Below are 19,691 nucleotides of genomic sequence, written 5' to 3'. Positions count from 1 at the left end.
GTCTTATTATTGTGCATGTGAAATGTATGCTATGTAAAATTGTGTCGAGTGCAAATGCTGGTTACAAGCAATCTTGATCATGTCATTAGTCATTGCAGATTGAAGATAGACATCTCTGTGAAGCAGAGGTAACCTCAGGCAACTTTAAAAATGATTCCTGCAGGCCCAAAGCACAAAGTTAATGCAAGATGTCAAAGGCTGCATCGGAAGCAATTTTCTACCACCTTGAACTATAAGTATAATGCAACATGCAATGATGTCATTCTGGGTTATGTGGGGCTGGGGAGCACATAGTCTCAGTACATATGCTGCACTTGCAATCTCTTACTGTCTCTTTGTGTCATGACTGGTGCTCACTCATCAGACTAAGGTGTAGTGTTGTGTAGAGATATTCCATGATCATCTCTGTCAGAAAACTCCATCTTCCTCTGAATAGAGGAGTTTGTAAACTGTTATTTATCAATGATGTAAATGCTGCATTCTCACATGACAAAGGATCTGTTCCATTTCTTATGCTCCCCACATAGATTCATTGCTGGTGTCACTGATAGAGCCAACCACAGGATGTTATCCTCTTAGTTGTGATGCAATAAAGGCTTAGAGATATAGAGAGATGTAGCAACAAGACAAGTACCAGTAACAATCTACAGTAGACACCGAACAGTCTTGACATGAAGAGATTGCATCTGAAGAGATTTTCAAGATGTGTAGGAGATACAGGATGGCCAGGGTCATTGTGTTCAATGCCATTTCCTCCAGATGAGCAAGACAGTGTCATCACAGGTTGGAAATGTCCTGGGACACTGCCATTGAACTATGCCAATTGTTGGAATAGAACTTACAAATCTACTTTAACTAGACCACAACACTTCATCTCATTTCTCCATGTTGAGGTCAGTGCTGCAGCTTGAGCAGGAAGGCTTAGAAAAATAGTTGACTTCTCCTAGGTGCAGGGCATTATTATTTCTATTCTATTATAATCTATTGATTGTGTATATGTCATGTTGAGAGGCCCATATCATAAGCAGCAGCATTCATCAATAAAAAAGCACTCCATTCCATCAAGTGCAAATCATCTATGATCATTGACACCATATCCTATCTTCACAGTATACTTTAGTGCAGATAAAATGTGAACCACGAGCTCGCACACTAGCATGCCAACTCTCTAGCACACTACTACACAAAGACCAGGGACTGCAGTTTGTTTTTAACCTTCTTTCTTGTGTATTCCTGGTAGGTAAAACACAAATGTCTTTTAGCCAAAACTACATTTCTTTCAACTCAGAATCAGGTCTGAAGTATGGGAAACAACCCAAAAGAAGATCACAGTTCAGTTTTTTGACTGCCATCTCTCCATTTGAAGGTTGCTGTCTGATGTTCCTGTGACTCTGCTTAGTTGTGATATTTCATCATTCTTCTCAGTGTAACCTACACATCATTTTAGTCACTAATGAATTTATATGCTCAACAATCTCTTGGCTTGTACATCTTCCTTTGAAACAAAACACATGTACTTAAAAATTCAAAATATCCATAACTTCAGGATTATGAATTATAGTCATGATATATGTGACAGAAAATCCATGTTCACAATGTTCATTTTTATGCTTTTTTTTGTTATTTATTCCCCACCTTTTTCAAAGTTATGACTTTTATAGGGCTATTGATACATGAATACCAAAAGCCTGCTGTTATCTTCCTCAAGGGATACCAAGAAATTATTATTTGACATTATTTGAACTTAGAATGCAAGAAATATCATATGTTGTATTTTCATATCTTAAAGATGTGCAGGGATGACAATTAAGTTTTATTCAGTGTACTAAAATATCTACACCATGCTGAAGGTCTGGCTTTCAGCTTTTTCTTAGTGCACAGTGAGCATCTAATAATTAAACACAGAATAAGTGAATACTAGATGGTGGAGCCCTATGCACTAATTTTGTTTACTTCTGGAGCAATATTATCAAAAAAAAAGTCCTGAAACTAGTGCCTCTCTGACATTTCATTAACAAATCTTGTATTGAGGGAGATGTAGACCACTGACACATGATGGTGTCACTTGACTGTGTTCAGCTATATTTGCAAGATAAAGTGAAGCAGAGAACCAGAAACAGTGTGCAGCAGGTCCACATCACTGTGAAGCATTTGAATTATAGTAAAATACTGCAAGTGCTAGGAATATGAAACAAAAACAAAGAGTACGACAGAAACTCAACAGGTCTGGCAGCATCTGTAGAGAGAAAAATTGAGTGTCTCAGCAGACTGAGAGGATTATGCAGTAAGTCAGTGCCATTGTGGAGCAGACAGGGAGACTGGAAATGATAAGGACAGCAAAGGTGGCCAAGAGCCTTTCCAACCTGTTTATATCTGTCAGAGCTTGCATCTTATGTCACAAGAAAACAGGTAGCTGATTGCTGTGTTGCTGTTTTGTCTTTTTTTTTTGATTGGCCAAGAGTTTTAAATCAGAAGACATTAAAGCTGAAAAGTAGAGTTCAGAAATTCACTTTTAAAATATTGGACATCTAAATTAATTAACTGAATAGAATAGAGGTGGCTGGGCAGGCATGGTATTGCAGCTGTAGTATGTCAGAGCTGGTGTACACTGGTACAATCCACATCTACAATAAGTATTGGCTATTCGAGAAAATTTGACTCAGAGTTGGTGAGCTGAAATCTGAAATGTGGATGCTGTGACACATCAGGGATGGGGCAAAGATACCTAGATACTGTGTTTCACTGAAATTCTTGCTCCTAGTGTGGTTGAGGGCACAGTCTGCAGAGAGGGTAACTGAACTGCTGAAACCACTGTGGTACAAACCATCAATCAAGTGAGAGCAGAAAAGAGAAATGCAGTAGTAATGGAGAATAGCATGGTTTTGGGAATACTGCTCTCTGCCGCAAAGACCCAAAGGCCATGTTGCCTATCTGATGCCAAAGTTCAGGATAACTCTTCTGGACTGGAGTGAAATATAAAGTGTGAGGGGAAAGATCCAATTTTCATTATTCATATAATTATGAATATCACAGGTAAAACTAGGAAAGAGGTTCTGCAGAGAGATTCTGTGCAGCCTGGCTTTAAATTAAAAAGCAGAATCACAAAGGTAAATAATCTCTAGATTATGACCTGAATCACATCTAATTGACACGCAGTAAATAAATCTAGAGGTAAATATGTGGCTCAGAGATTGGTATGGGAAAAATCATTTCAATTTTATAGGGCCTTGGTACTGGTACTGGGGAGAGGAAGAGGCATTTCACAGAGACAAGTTTCATTTGAATATTTGGCAAATAGTAATATAGCTAAGGCTTTACATAGGGATTGAATGGAAGTATAAATAATGAAAAAGAAATGAGGGATAGCAGAGGTGTGGGGTAGTGAACAGACAAATGATAATCAAAATGTGATGGGAAGGGACAGAAAATATAAGCAGACAAATACAGTATAAATTCGAACCAGATTAAATAATAATGGTAATAAGTCATAACATGAGTTTTTTTTTATCAGAATTCATAGATTCATTGAATCTCTACAGTGCAGAAAGAGGCCATTTGGCCCATCAACTCTTCACCAATCCCCCCGAAGAACAACCTACTAGACCCACTCTCCTACCCTACTCCAAGAACCCCCACCTTGCCTATATATCCGTAGTCACCAAGTCTGCACATCTTCGGACTGTGGGAGAAAACCAGCGCACCTGACTTCATGGAGCATTTGACATGGATAGGTGAGTTAACCTGACGTGACTGCTATTACGGTCACAAGACTAAGAATTTAATATCCAAGGATGTTCAACATTCTAGAGGAATACACAAAAGGGAAAATGAGGTGGGTTTTCACTATTAATAAAGGAAGCTTTTGGTGTGATGGTGAATAGTGATATAGGTGCTTGTGATATGGAATCAGTTTGTATAGAAATAAGGAAGAACAAAGGAAAGACACCATTGGTAGGAGATATCTACAGGCCCTGAAGATTTGCATCACTGATGAATCAAGTATGAGCTAGAACTTAATGGAAAATGTTTTAAAAAGCACTGTAGTTGTTTTTAATCTGTATACTGATTGGACACATTAGATGGGCAAGAGTAACACTGAAGACAAAAAAATGCATCAAGGATTATTTCTTAAAGAAGTATGTTTCAGAACCTACCTGAGAACAGGTTTCTTTAGATTTAGTAATATATAATAAAGTAAGATTAATTAAAGATCTCATAGTCGAGGATCCGCTAGGGGGAAGAAATCACAAACGGGTAGAATTCAAATTCAGTTTGAAGGAGTCAACTTGAGTCTCATACCAATATCCTCAACCCAAACAAGGACAAATACAGACATATGAAGTAAGAGTTATCTAAACTGGCTGCAAAAATAGCCCAAGAGGAATGTTAGTGGAAGAGTAGTGATAAACGTTCAGCAATTAGTTCATAATGCTTAACAAAATTACTTTCTGGCCAAAAAATTGACTCAATAAGGATGAATAACCGATAATGTGAAGTGATTGCAAAGATAGTGGAGACATTGGTCAAATATTCCAGGACTGACTGGATTCTGGGAGGGTTCCAGTGAACTGAAAAAAGGCTAATGTGATGTTTTTTTCGAGGGAGGAAAGACAGAAAGCAGCAAACTATTCATTACTCAGTTTAACATCTGTTGTTGGTACAATGTTAGAGCCCATTATTACAGAAAAAAAGGTCATTTAAAAAGCTTGATCAAAGAAAGTCTATATGGTTTTGTGAAAGAAATCATGTTTAACAAATGTCCTAGAGTTCTTAGAATCCTTACAGTGTGGAAGCAGATCATTCAGCTCATCAAGTCCAGACCTAATCTCCAAAGAGTATCTACCCAAACTTACCCTCATCCTATCCCTGTAACCCTGCATTTTCCATGGTTAATCCTCTGAAGCCTACACATCCCTGGGTAATTCAGCATAGCCAATCCACCCAGCTCAGGGATAGTTCTTGAACAAGTAGAATTGATAAAAGGGAACCAGTAGATTTAGTGCATTTGGATAAAAGGTTACTGGCCAAGATTGAGGTTCATGCCACTGTGGATAATATATTAGCATGGATTGAGGATCAGTGAATGCACAGAAGACAGAATTAGGATTAATTGGTCATTTTCAGGTTGGAAATGCATGCCTAGTGGAGTATCGCAATGTTCAATCCTCAGACTTTGATTATTTGCTATCCATAGAATTACTTGGAGGAGTTGGCACATATAATATATGCAAATTCACTGATGATACAAAAATAGATGGGAGGCATGTTATGATGAGGACATAAGGAATCCGCAAGAGAACATAGATGGGTTAAGTGAGTGGACAGAAACTTGGTAAATGGCATTTACTGTAGCACTTTGGTAGGAAGAATCAAAAGGCAGCCTATTAGTTAAATGGGAGAGACTCCAAAAATGTATCTGGGTGTTTTTGTGCATGAAACTCAAAAGGTTCATATGCAGGTACAGCTAAAATTAAGAAGGCAAATGGAATTTTGGTATTTATTGCTAGAGGGTAGGTGGTTCAAGTCTAGTTATAACTATATAGGGTGTTGGTGAGGCTGCCCCTGGAGTATTGTGAACAATTTTCATCTCTGTCATATTTAGGAAAGGGTCTACTGGCTGTGGGGATGGTTCAAAAGAGATTAATTAAGGTGATTCCTGGGATGAAAGGGATGATTTATCAAGGACAGCTAAACAAACTAGGCCTTTATTCATTAGAAATTGGGAAAAAAAAGTGATCTAAATGAAATATGCAAGATTCTGAGGAGCTTTGCAGAGTAGATGTGGAATTTGTTTTATACTAATGGGGAAAATCGAACAAGATACACAGTTAAGAATAAGGGGACACATGTTTAAAACTAAGATATGAAGGACTTTCTTCTCTCAGAAAACAATGAATGCCTAGAATTCTCTATCCCAGAGACTTGTAGGGTCTGGATCACTGGAAGTATTTAAAAAGGAGGTAGATAGATTGTTAAAATATCAAGGAGTTAGGGACGATTAGCAGCTGGCATGAAAGGGGAGTCGAGGCAAGCGATCATCCATGATCGAATAGAATGACAGGGCAGGTCTCATGGGCTGAATGGGCTACTTCTCCTCATATTTCTTATGTGCTTTCATTTTTGCTGCAAATTCCATTTGCTATAGTGTTTATGGCCTGGAGTTTTGTTCTCAAAGTGGCTGCACAGACCATCATATCTCCAGGCTTGCCATATCCACCTGAGATCAAGTGCCCAAATTACACTGGAACTGCTTGGTGGGGTGAATGGAGTTGGTTGTGCTGCCCTCAACCATAGACTGAATGCTGCCATGGGACCTATTGAGTTCTAAGACAGGGTGGTTTATCAGTGTGCCTTTGTTCTCTGGGATTTTTTCACAGTTTTCTTTCTTCAAGACTGAGCCTCAACTCTTTCACCCCACCCCCCACCCCCCCCACCTATACTGCTAGCCACTTGTATGACCCCTTACAGACTTTCTTCCAACTCAGTGTCAGTTCATACCAACCCTTACCTAGCAACTTATCCCACGGTCCCTTATATTCCCTGTTGCAATTTAGTGCCAACTCATATTCCTGTTCCCTCAACTTCCCCTTCCCTTACATCCTCTAATATCCACTATGGGCAAATTTCATGAACCATGCAGAAAATCAATAAAATACATTTCTAAACATCTATTAAGTGTTTCACTACATAGAGTCATAGAGATGTACTGCATGGAAACAGACCCTTTGGTCCAACTCGTCCATGCTGACCACATATCCGAAATTAATCTAGTTCCATTTGTCAGCACTTGGCTCATATCCCTCTAAACCCTTCCTATTCATATACCCATCCAGATGCCTCTTAAATGTTATAATTGTACCAGCCTCCATCACTTCCTCTGGCAGCTCATTCCATAGATGCACCACCCTCTGTGTGAAAACAGTGCCCTTTACATAAGGTAACCAATCTGATGCTTCTTAATGCTTTGAATCTTTCAATGAATATGTTTCTGTTCTAGTTGTCATACCCACATCTAATGTGACTGGCAATCACAAAATATCAGCATGCTGCCTCCTTCATTTATGAAGGTCCAAAAAATGCAAAATATTGAGGAAAAGACAGTGTTGTACTTCAATTTTCCAAGCATTTCGAACAGAGCAGCGAGGAGAGAGGGCGGAGAGAAGCGAGGGCTGCTGGGAAGTTTTTAAGTGGGTGAGATCTCCCCCGACTGTAACCTAGCTGTCCTTATCCTGTGTCTGAGGAGTGACCACCTCAGACAATTGAGTGTACATCCTCTCAATTTCTCCCGCAACCTCCCAGATATTCCAAAGTTCATCCAGCTCCAGCTCCAGCTCCAGTTCCTTAACTTGGTTTTCAAGGAGGTGGAGCTGGATGAACTACGGATTATCTGGGAGGCTGCGAGAGAAATTGAGAGGATGTACACTCAATTGTCTGAGGTAGTCACTCCTCAGACACAGGATAAGGACAGCTAGTTACAGTCGGGGGAGGAAAGGGAACCAACAGATGGAGCAAGGATCCCCTGTGATTGTTCCCCTCAGCAAAAGGTATCCCATTTTGGATACTACTGATGGGACGGCCTACCAGGGGAAAGCCATAGTTGTCAGGTCTCTGGCACTGAGCCTGGCACTGTGCCTCAGAAGGGAAGGGGGGAGAATGGAAAAGTGCTAGTGTTAGGGAACTCAAAAATTAGATGAATTGACAGGAGATTTTGTGATCAAGAACGGGTCTCCTGGAAGGTGTGTTGCCTGCCCGGTGCCAGGATCTGGGATGTTGCTGATTGGGTTTACAGGATTCTGAAGGGGCAGGGTGAGCAGCCAGAAATCGTTGTACATATTGGCACCAATGATATGGCCAGGAAAGGGACTGGGGATCTGAAAAGTGACTACTGAGCACTAGGTTGGAAGCTGAAGAGCAGGACGAGTAGAGTAGCGATCTCGGGTTCGTTACCAGTGCCACGAGACAGTGAAGTAAGGAACAGGCAGAGAGTGCAGCTTAACACGTGACTGTGAGGCTGGTGTAGGAGGGAAGGCTTCAGATACCTAGACCATTGGGATGCCTTCTCTGGATGGCTGGACCTGTACATGAAGGACGGGTTGCATCTGAACTGGAGGGGCACAAATGTCCTGAGTGGGAGATTTGTTTGTGTGGTTCGGGAGGGTTAAATTAGTTTGCAAGGGGGTGGGAACCAGAGCTACATATCTGAGAGAGGGATAGTTGTATATGGAACAGTGACAGGATATAGTGAATCTATTGGGAAGGTTTTCGTGTGATGAAACAAAGGGATCAGTTAAAGTGTGTCTGCTTTAATGCAAGGAGTGTCAGAAATAAGACTGATGAACTTAGAGTATAGATCAGTACTTGGGAATATGATGTTGTGGTCATTATGGAGACGATGGGTTTCACAGATGCAGAAATGGTTGCAAAATGTTCCAGGGTTTAGAACGTTTGTAAAGAGTAGGGAGTGGGGGGAAAGAGGAGGGGGTGAAGCATTGCTAATCAGAGACTGTATCACGGCCACAGAAATGAAGGTTATTGGGGAAGGTTTGTCTACTGAGTCAGTATGAGTGGAAGTTAGGAACAGGAAGGGAGCAGCTAGCTCACTGCAGGCTTTCTATAGATCCCCTAACAGCAGTAGGGAGATTGAAGAACTCTTAGGCCGGCAGCTTTTGGAAAAATGCAGATGTGGCAGGGTTGTTGTTATAGGTGACTTCAACTTTCCCAACATTGACTGGAACGCCCTTTGTGCAGATCATTTGGATGGAGCAGTTTTTGTCAGGAGTGTTCAGGAGGGTTTCCTTACTCCTGAAGAGAGGAGATGCCATTTTGGATTTGGTGCTCAGCAATGAGCCAGGACAGGTGTCAGATCTCGTGGTGGGAGAATACTTCAGTGACAGTGACTACAACTGCCTCACATTTACCATAGCCTTGGAGAGGGAAAGGAGCAGTTACCAAGGCAAGATATTTAACTGGGGAAAAGGAAATTATGATGCAAACAAACAGAAGTTGGGAAGTACAGATTGGGAGCAATTGTTCCAGTGAAAGAGCACAACAGACATGTGGAGACTGTTTAAGGAGCAATTGTTCCTCTAAGATAGGCAAGAAGGGGTAAGATTAAGGAGGCTTGGATGACGAGAACAGAGGACTTCTTGTCAAAAGGAAGAAGGCAGCTTACGTAAGGTGGAAGAAGCAAGGATCTAGCACAGCTTTAGAGGATTACAGACTTACTAGAAGGGAGGTCCCAAATGTACTGAGGAGAGCCAGAACGGGGCATGAAAAAGGCTTGGCAGGAAGGATTAGGGAGAACCTAATCCTTGAGGAATAAGAGAATGATCAGGGAGAAGGTAGGGTTGGTCAGGGGTAGAGTAGGGAACGTGTGCGTAGAGTCTGAGCAGATAGGGGAAGCCCTAAATAAGTTTTTGTTTGCTTTGATTTTCACTAATTGTGAATGAGAACAATTAGTGTTGTGAATGAGAACTTTGAGGAGCCTGGAAACAGTCTTGAACAGAGCAACAATGATGATGTTGATGTGCTGGAAATTTTGGCAAATATTAAGATTGATAAATCCCCAGGGCCACACCAGATTTACCCTCAGTTGCCCTGGGAAGCAAGAAAGGAGGTTGCTAAGTCGCTAATGAAGATCTTTGCTTCCTCACTCTCCACTGGAGTCGTACCGGAGGATTGGATGGAGGCGTATGTTGTTTCTCTTTTCAAGAAGGGGAATAGTGAAATCCTTGGCAATTACAGACCAGTCTGTGCTCAGCAAGCTTTTGGAAAGAATTCTGAGGGATAGGATTAATGACTATTTGGAAAAGCAGAGCGTGATTAAAGGCAGTCAGCATGGCCTTGTGAGGGGCAGGTCATGCCTCACAAATCTAATTGAGTTCTTTGAGGAGGTGATGACATCGGTCGATGAAGGCTGAGCAGTGGATGTGATATATATGGACTTCAGCAAGGCACTTGATAAGGTTCCCCATGGTAGGCTCATTCATAAAGTCAGGAGGTATGGGAAACAGGGAGATTTGGCTGTCTAGGTTCAGGGCTCTGTTCTTGGCTCTCTGCTCTTTGGAGTTTTTTTAATAAATGACTTGGAGGTTGAGAGGTGGGTTAGTAAATTTGCCAATGACACAAAGGTTGGAGGTGCCATTGATAGTATCGAGGGCTATTGAAGGTTGCAGCGTGACATAGACAGGATGCAGAGCTGGGCTGAGAAATGGCAGATGGAGTTCAACCTGGATAAATGCGAAGTGATGCATTTTGGAAGTTCAAACTTGAATGCTGAATATAGGATTAAAGACAGGATTCTTGGCTATGTGGAGGAACAGAAGGTGTTCAAGTGCATAGATCCCTCAAAGTTGCCACCCAAGTGTGGATAGGGTTCTTAAGAAAGAATATGGTGTTTTGGCTTTCATTAACAGGGGGATTGAGTTTGACAGTGCGAGATTTTGCTGCAACTCTACAAGACCCTGGTGAGACCACACTTGGAAGATTGAATCCAGTTCTGGTTGCCCTATTATAAGAAAGATGCGGAGACTTTGGAGAAGGTGCAAAGAAGGTTTACCAGGAAGCTGCCTGGACTGGAGGGCTTGTCTTACGAAGAGAGTTTTCTTTCTGGAGCAAAGAAGGAAGAGGGAAGACCTGATTGAGGTATACAAGGTAATGAGAGGCATGGATAGAGTCAATAGCCAGAGAATTTTCCCCAGGATTGCCCTAGATTCTGAGTAATCCAAGATGGAGGACAGAAATAATTTCTGACTGTAACAAGTGCTCCTTTTTTGAGGTATTTTAGGTTTTGGAGGTGATTTCCTCAAATTCAAGGAGCAGCAATTTCAGTTTTATATGCTGCTGCATTGTTTTGGAACTTTGAAGAAAAGCAAAGTCAAAACAACATCACTTTTAAAAGGGAGAAGAACAGACAAAGGAAGCACATGGTGAGGTCATTGCAGGGAAGAGAGAGAGAGAGAGAGAGAGAAAGAAAGAAGCCCACATTGCTAACTGACAGAGTTAGGAGTTACTGCCTTTGCTGTTGAATTCATGTATCGCTGGACATTGGAGTGTGTCTGGGAAAATTAAAATAACAGTGAACTTCACAACTGATCTTGGACGAATCTGTCTGGGAGTGGTCACAGCACAGAAGCAGGTAAGTGGATTTTAAGTGTGGCCTTACAGTAAGTCTGCAGTAGTGAGTAGAGTGGGTTCTTTCTTGATTAAAAGTTTTATTGAGCTATGTCTCTTGAGTAAACTTAAAACATAAGCCATAAGTATTAATTTAACCTGGAGCAGTGTTTTGTAGAGGAATAAGGCAGTGCTATTTTCTGGTTCTGTAGATTGAATGAAGCAAAAATGGCTCTTAGGAGAATGGTATGCATTTCTTGTCATATGTGGGAGTTTCGGGAGAGTTTCCAGGTTACTACAGATTATATCTGCAATAAGTGCTGTCGGTCGTGAATAGATCAGTTAAAGAGGCAGTTAGAGGCAATGAGGAATTTACAAGAGCAAGGGAATGGGATCGATGCAGATATAAGAAGGGGGAAAGTCTCAGATACTATCACAGAGATGGGTTAACTCCAGAAAAGGTAAGAGAGGTAGGCAGGTAGTGCAGGAGTGTTCTGTGGCTATCCCCATTTCAAACAAGTATGCTGTTTTGGAAAATGTAGGGGGTGATGAATTCTGAGGGGAGAGGCGGTGGTGGGACCCAGGGAGATAGTGAGGAAAGATTTCAATGTGAGACTGGTGCAGTTGAGAACAACGGCAAGTCAAAGAGTCAGGGCAGGCAGGGACAAAGCAGAGAACAAGGCCTGACTGATAAATTAAACTGCATTTACTTCAATGCAAGAGGCCTAACAGGGAAGGGAGATAAACTCAGCGTTTGGTTAGGAACATAGGACTGGGATGTCATAGCAATTATAGAAATGTGACTCGGGAATGGACAGGACTGCCAGCTTAATGTTTCAGGATACAAATGCTACAGGAAAGACAGAAAGGGAGGCAAGAGAGGAGGGCGAGTGGCGTTTTTGATAAGGGATAGCATTACATCTGTACTAAGGGAGTATATTCCCGGAAATACATCCAGGGAAGTTATTTGGGTGGAACTGAGAAATAAGAAAGGGATGATCTCCTTATTGGGATTGTAATATAGACCCCCCCCCCCAATAGTCAGAGGGAAATTGAGAAACAAACGTGTAAAGAGATCACAGTTATCTGTAAGAATAATAGGATGGTAGGGGATATTAACTTTCCAAACATAGACTGGGACTGCCACAATGCTAAGAGCTTAGATGGAGAGGAGTGTGTTAAGTGTGTACAAGAAAATTTTCTGATTCAGTATGTGGATGTATCTACTAGGGAAGGTGCAAAACTTGACCTATTCTTGGGAAATAAGGCAGGGCAGGTGACTGAGGTGTCAGTGGTGGAGCACTTTGGAACCAGTGAGCATAATTCTATTAGTTTTAAAATAGTGATGGAAAATGATAGACCAGATCTAAAAGTTGAACTTCTAAAGTGGAGAAAGGCCAATTTTGACTGTATTAGGCAAGAACTTTCGAAAGCTGATTGGGGGCAGATGTTTGCAGGTAAAGGAATGGCTGGAAAATGGGAAACCTTCAGAAATGAGATAGCAAGAGTCCAGAGAAAGTATATTCCTGTTAGGGTGAAATGAAAGGCTGACAGGTATAGGGAATGCTGGATGACTAAAGAAATTGAGGATTTGGTTCAGATAAAGAAGGAAGCATATGTCAGGTATAGACAGGATAGATTGAGTCAATCCTTAGAAGAGTATAAAGGCAGTAGGAGTATATTTAAGAGAGAAATCAGGAGGGCAAAAAGGGGACATGAGATAGCTTTGGCAAATAGAGTTAAGGAAAATGCAAAGGGTTTTTACAAATACATTAAGGATAAAAGGTTAACTGAGGAGAGAATAGGGCACCTCAAAGATCAGCAAGGCAGCCTTTGTGTGGAGCCACAGGAGATGGGACAGATACTAAACGAGTATTTTGCATCAGTATCTACTGTGGAAAGGACTTGGAAGATATGGAATGTAGGGAAATAGATTGTGACATCTTGAAAAATATCTATATTACAGGCAAGGAATGTCTTGAAACCCATAAAAGTGGATAAATCCCCAGGACCTGATCAGATGAACCATAGAGCACTGTGGGAAGCTAGGGAAGTGATTTCTGGGCCTCTTACTGAGATATTTGTATCATCGATATTCACAAGTGTGGTGCCAGAGGACTGGAGGTTGGCTAACGTGGTGCCACTGTTTAAGAAGGGTGGAAAAGACAAGCCAGGGAACTATAGACCAGTGGGCCTCATGTTGCTGGTGGGCAAGGTGTGGGAGGGAATCCTGAGGTACAGGATATACGTGTATTTGGAAAGGCAAGGACTGATTAGGGATAGTCAATATGATTTTATGCTTGGGAAATCATGTCTCATAAACTTGATTGAGTTTTTTTTGAAGAAGTAACAAAGAGGGCAGAGCAGTAGATGTGATCTATATGGACTTCAGTAAGGCTTTCGACAAGGTTTCCCATGGGAGACTGATGAACAAGATTAGATCTCATGGAATACATGGAGAGCTAGCCATTTGGATACAGAACTGACTCAAACGTAGAAGACAGAGGGTGGTGGTGGAGGGTTGTTTTTCACACTGGAGGACCGTGACCAGTGGAGTGGGACAAGGATCAGTGCTGGGTCCACTACTTTTCATCATTTATAGAAATGATTTGGATGTGAGCATAAGAGGTATAGTTAGTGAATTTGCAGATGACACCAAAATTGGAGGTGTAGTTGACAGTGAAGAAGGTTATCTCAGATTACAATGGGATCTTGATCAGATGGGCCAATGGGCTGAAAAGTGGCATAGGGAGTTTAATTTAGATAAATGTGAGGTGCTGCATTTTGGGAAAGCAAATCTTAGCAGGAATTATACACTTAATGTTAAGCTCCTAGGGAGATTACTGAACAAAGACACCTTGGAGTGCAGGTTCATAACTCCTTGAAAGTGGAGTCACAGATGGATAGGATAGTCAAGAAGGTGCTTAGTATGCTTTCCTTTATTGGTCAGAATATTGAGTACAGGAGTTAGGAGGTCATGTTGCGGCTGTACAGAACATTAGTTAGGCCACTGTTGGAATATTGCATGCAATTCTTGTCTCCTTCCTATCGGAAAAATGTTGTGAAACTTGAAAGGGTTCAGAAAGGATTTACAAGGATGTTGCCAGGGTTGGAGGATTTGAGCTATAGGGAGAGGTTGAATAGTCTGGGGCTGATTTCCCTGGAGCATCGGTGGCTGAGGGGTGACCTTATTAAGGTTTATTAAATCATGAGAGGTATGGATAGGATAAATAGACAGAGTCTTTTCCCTTCCCTGGTGGGGAAGTCCAGAACTAGAAAGCATAGTTTAGGGTGAGAGGGGAAAGATATAAAAGAGCCCTAAGGGGCACCTTTTCACTCAGAGGTGGTACGTTTATGGAATGAGCTGCCAGAGGAAATGGTGGAGGCTGATACAATTGCAACATTTAAAAGGCATTTGGATGGGTATATGAATAGGAAGGGTTTGGAGGGATATGGGCCAGGTGCTGGCAGGTGGGACTAGGTCAGGTTGGGATATCTGGTCGGCATGGACGGGTTGGACTGACGGGTCTGTTTCTGTGCTGTGCATCTCTATGACTCTATGACTGGCACGAGGGATCATCATTTTAAGATATGAGGAGGAAGGTATAGAGGAGACATCAGAGGTAGGTTCTTTACACATAGAATATGTTGCCAGCAGTGGTGGTGAAGCAGAGTCATTGGGGACATTTAAGCGACTGGGAGAAAGTGAGGACTGCAGATGCTGGAGATCAGAGCTTAAAAATATGTTGCTGGAAAAGCGCAGCAGGTCAGTCAGGCAGCATCAAAGGAACAGGAGAATCAACGTTCCTGAAGAAGGGCTTATGCCCCAAACGTTGATGCTGCCTGACCTGCTGCGCTATTCCAGCGACACATTTTTAAACATTTAAGCGACTGCTGGACATGCACATGAACAGCAGTGAATTGAAGGGTGTGTAGGTTAGGTTATTTTATTTTAGATTAGGAATAATCCTTGGCACAACATCGTGGGCCAAAGCACCAGTTCTGTGCAGTACTTTTCAATGTTCTGTGTTCTATGAACTCGTGAGATTTTGACACAGAAAGTGTTTGAAATTTGGTGCCATTTGTGGTGGGAGGAACAGCTAATATGTTGAGTTGAATATGACTCTTCTTCATGAGGACATATCAGCAGGATCTATTTGAAAGGCAGAATGGTGTTAAAGGGCCAAATGGCCTGCTTTTGATCTGAATTCATATACCTGTTTGCATTTTTTCTGTTTTTTGCATCAGGTTTCCAGCATATGCTGTGTTTTAGCTTTATTATTCCTGAAGTTTAATTCTTCAGTTGTAAGCTATTTCAACCAGAATGTACATTTGTCTCATGCCTTTCATGTCTTATTAACCCTTAATATTAATACAATAATATTAATCTTATTGTATTGTCTATATCCAAAAGTAATTCACAGAGGTCTAATCAAAAAGATAGCTATTAAGTCAAAGACTGAACTATAAGAAAGAATTATCTATTAAGGACTATCTCAGAGAAGTAAAGGGAAGTTGACTTATAGAGGGATAAAGTAGGGAATTCAGGAAGACTCAATGGCAATGGTGGGCAAAATCAAGATGGGGTGTGGGGGTGTGGAGGGCATGAAGATACTAAACTCAGAAGTACAGTGAGTTTGTGGAGAATATTTTCAGAAGATGGTACAGAGATATGAAGGGGAAATGCCAAATGGGAATTTGAACATGAATTTTAAACTTGTGGGAAAGTGGGATCCAATGTAAGTCACTGAGAATGTATTGATGGATGAATAGGTGAGACAAAATAGAGACAACAACTTTGAATGAGCTTTACTTTATTGGAAGCCTGAGTATGGTCAATGAAAAAAAACACTAGATAATTGAGTCTGAAGATAACAAAAACATGTCTTATTAACCGATTTTTACGAATACAGACAACTGAGGATGAAGGATATCACAAAGGTAGAAATAGGGCGTTTTTGTGACACAGAGACTTCGCATCATAGATTCATAGGATCCCACCAGTGTGGAAACAGGCCCTTTGGCCCAGCAAGTCCACACTGTCCCTCCGAAGAGCATCCCACCCAGACCCATTCCCGTATTACTCTGCATTTACCCCTGACTAATGCACCTAATCTACACATCCCTGAACACTATAGGCAATTTAGCATGGCCAATTCAACTAACCTGCACATCTTTGGATTGTGGGAGAAAACTGGAGCACCCGGAGGAGACCCAGGCAGACAAAAGGAGAATGTGCAAACACCACACAGACAGTTGCCAGAGGCTGGAATTAAACATAAGTCCCGAGCAATATGAGTCAGCAGTGCTAACCACTGGGCCACTGTGCCGCCCCTATTTTTTTTCCTCTCGCTCTGGGCCAATTTTTCTTAATCTCCAAAATGCTGCTTGGCCCTTAACTTCCCCCTAGTTGCCACTTTAAATCCAACATGAAGTAACTCCCTTGAACCAAAGTCTCCTTTCCCCAGGTGGCATCGTTATGCTGATATTGGGAAAAATCTGGTTCAACATTGAGTCATAGAGTCATGGATATGTCAGCATGGAAACAGACCCTTCGGTCCAACCCGTCCAGATATTCCAACCCAATCTAGTCCCACCTGCCAGCACCTGAACTTGTGAAGGTGGTTAGGGATTGGGATGGAATTGCTGGTAAGTGCGCAGTTTATGGCAATGTGAAAGATAATGGCACAGGTCCTCATAACATTTCATTTGAGGAAATGACATTTCAACAGATATTGGAGATTGACCAGCAGAATGACAACATGATAATAGATGATGAAGAGCTTAAGACAGGTAAGGTAAACTAGAAGGTAAGCTTGGTGTTAAATGTCCGTGTAAAAGTTGACCCTATTTCTGTGAATGATATTGCAAAGGAGTACTATGCTGATAAGGAGGGCTGTAGATTCTTGGACATCTGTGGAGAGAATAGTGAGAGAACAGAAAGTGAAGCAACTGCTGAAATTATTCAATTAATGAATAAGTAAGAGGTAAAGCAAAAAGTGCAGTATTACTGTACTGGAAAGCTCCAATACTTAGATACTTCAGTGTAGTGGGAGGCATTCTTGGTGAGTAACTAGTAAACTATTCTACTTGTAATACATAGTCAGTCCAGTTAAAAAATAGCAGAGCAACTCAGCTGTGTGAATGTAGAGCCTGTGGAATTTGGGACGTCATGTGTCTGAGATAAACACATTAGAGGAAATGTCACCATCTGAACAAGCTTAAACTTGGGGTTTCAGCTGCTGGAGTCATTGTTGTACATAAACAAAGTAGAGGATATCACATTAGAGAGGTAGTCACTCTGCAGCCTAGAGGTATGCAAGGAAATAAAGAATAGGTGACTACCAGGCAGTCCGAAAGGATAAAACACTTTGTACAGGAGACCCATGAGTGATCTTGGTCATAAGTTGGTTTGCTGCTTTTAATACTAATGAGGGCAATGATTCCTCAGGGACGTGTAGTCAAAGCCAAATCAGTGGCATTATGGGCATATTAGTTATACAGAAATGAAAGAAGAAGTGAGCAGTAGTAATAGAGGATTCTCGCAAAGGGAACAGAGATATATTTCCACAGCTGTAAATGTGATTTCAGGGTGATATATTCCCTCACTCAGCATCAAGGAGGTCACAGAACATTCTTTTCAGTGTGAGTAAACAGTCAGAGTCATTGTCCATTCTGGTACTAATTACTCTGGTACAATTTGGGATAAGGCCCTGAAAGCAGATTTCATGGAGCTAGGATGGTGATTAAAAAGTAGGATATCAAAGGCAGTAATCTCAGGACCAGCCCAAGTCCCACTTCCTAATGAGCATCAAAACAGGAGAACTGACAGATTGAATTTATGGTTGAAAAACTGATTTAGAGGGAGGTTATGAGGTTCTGGAGAAGTGGGATCAGTTTCAGGGCAAGTAGGACATAGATAAGCTAACAGGACCAAAACTAACGCACTTGCAGTGAGATTTACTGGTGCTGTTGGAGCGGGTTTAATCTAGATTGTAAGGGGGATGGGAAGCTAACATGGAACTCAGATTCAAGGGAAGCATCACTAGTAAAAGGAAGCAAAAATAGAAGACAGACAAAACAATGGAATTATTAAATTGAATCAAATGGGAGAAAATAATGCTGAATTAGAGGCATTATAAATGCACAAGTTGAGGTAAATGGCTATGAATGAATTACCATGACAGTGAGGTGCCTACAGGATGACGAAGATTGGGAACTGAATATTCAAGAATGTTTCACATTCAGAATGGATAGATAAAAGAGAAAAAGAGATGGGGTAGTACTTCTACCAAAGGATAACATTAGTCCATGAGTAAGAGAGGATCTTCAAGCAAAGGATCAAGTTGTAGAATTAGTTTGTGTGGAGCAAAGAAATAACCAGCAGAAGCAAACATTGATGGGAATTATTTGATGAAAACTAATTTGCATTGGACATGTAGTAAATCAGGAAAGCAGAGATGTATGTAATGTGGGTAATATGGTAAACATGGGTGACTTTAATTTGCATCTAGGCTATATTAACAAAGCCAACACTAATGCTCTAGAGGCTGAATTCCTGGAGTGTGTATGAGATAGGTTTTTGAAACATTATGTTGAGCCAGCCAAGGATCAGGTTATTTTGGATTTGATGCTGTGTAATGAGAAAAACTAATTAACAATTTTGTTATAAAAGAATCTTTGGGAAATAGTGACCATATTATATTAGAATTTTACAAATTTGAAAGCAACGTAGCTCATTCTGAAACTTGCATAAAGGAAACTGGTAGTATGAGAGGCAAGTTGGCTAGGGTAGATTGGGAAATCCATGAAAAGATTTGATAGTCAACATGCTATGGCTGCTATTTAAAGAACTGCTACATGGACCATAATGGATATATATTCTTCAAAGGCACAAAGCCTCAGAAGGGAAAAATGAAGTTAAAGATAATATTTGTTCAAAGAAGTGGCTAAGAAGAATGTCTGGAAGAGTGGTGAGGCTGAGAACCAGAAGCAATTTCTGATGCAGCCAAATAGGATGAAGAAACGGATTAGTTAAGGGAAAATAAAATAAGAATGTAAACTAACAAAGAAACTAAATACATACTGTAAAAGCTTCTATTTATATTTGAAATAAGAAAAAAATAGTAAAGTAAAATATGGTCCCATTACAGGTTGGGACCAGGGAACTTATAATGGAAAAAGCAAAAGGACAGAAAACATCTGTCTAACATCTGTCTTCTCAGCATAAGATACAGAAAATCTCCCAGAAATACTGGGTCACCAAGGGACTCGAGTAACGGAAGAGCTAAAAGAAATAATATTAGTAAACTAGTTGTTCTTGAAATATTAGCTGGATTGAGGGTTGCTGAATCTCGTAGAATGGACGAGAACATGGCAGATAGAAAATAATGAAAACAAGAGGCAGAATATTTCACATTGGTAGAAAAGAACAGAAAGATGGGATATTTCTTTAATTATGAAAGTTGGAAAGTGCGGATGTCCAAGCAGATTTGGATGCTCATGTCCAACAGTCACTAAAAGCTCATGTGCAGATGCAGCAAGCACCTAGAAAGGCAAATGGTATGTTGTGATTAATT

Source organism: Hemiscyllium ocellatum, chromosome 9, assembly GCF_020745735.1.
Source record: "Hemiscyllium ocellatum isolate sHemOce1 chromosome 9, sHemOce1.pat.X.cur, whole genome shotgun sequence".
In the NCBI taxonomy this organism is placed as follows: domain Eukaryota; kingdom Metazoa; phylum Chordata; class Chondrichthyes; order Orectolobiformes; family Hemiscylliidae; genus Hemiscyllium; species Hemiscyllium ocellatum.
The sequence above is the reverse complement of the archived record's forward strand: the minus strand, read 5'-3'. Positions refer to the sequence as shown.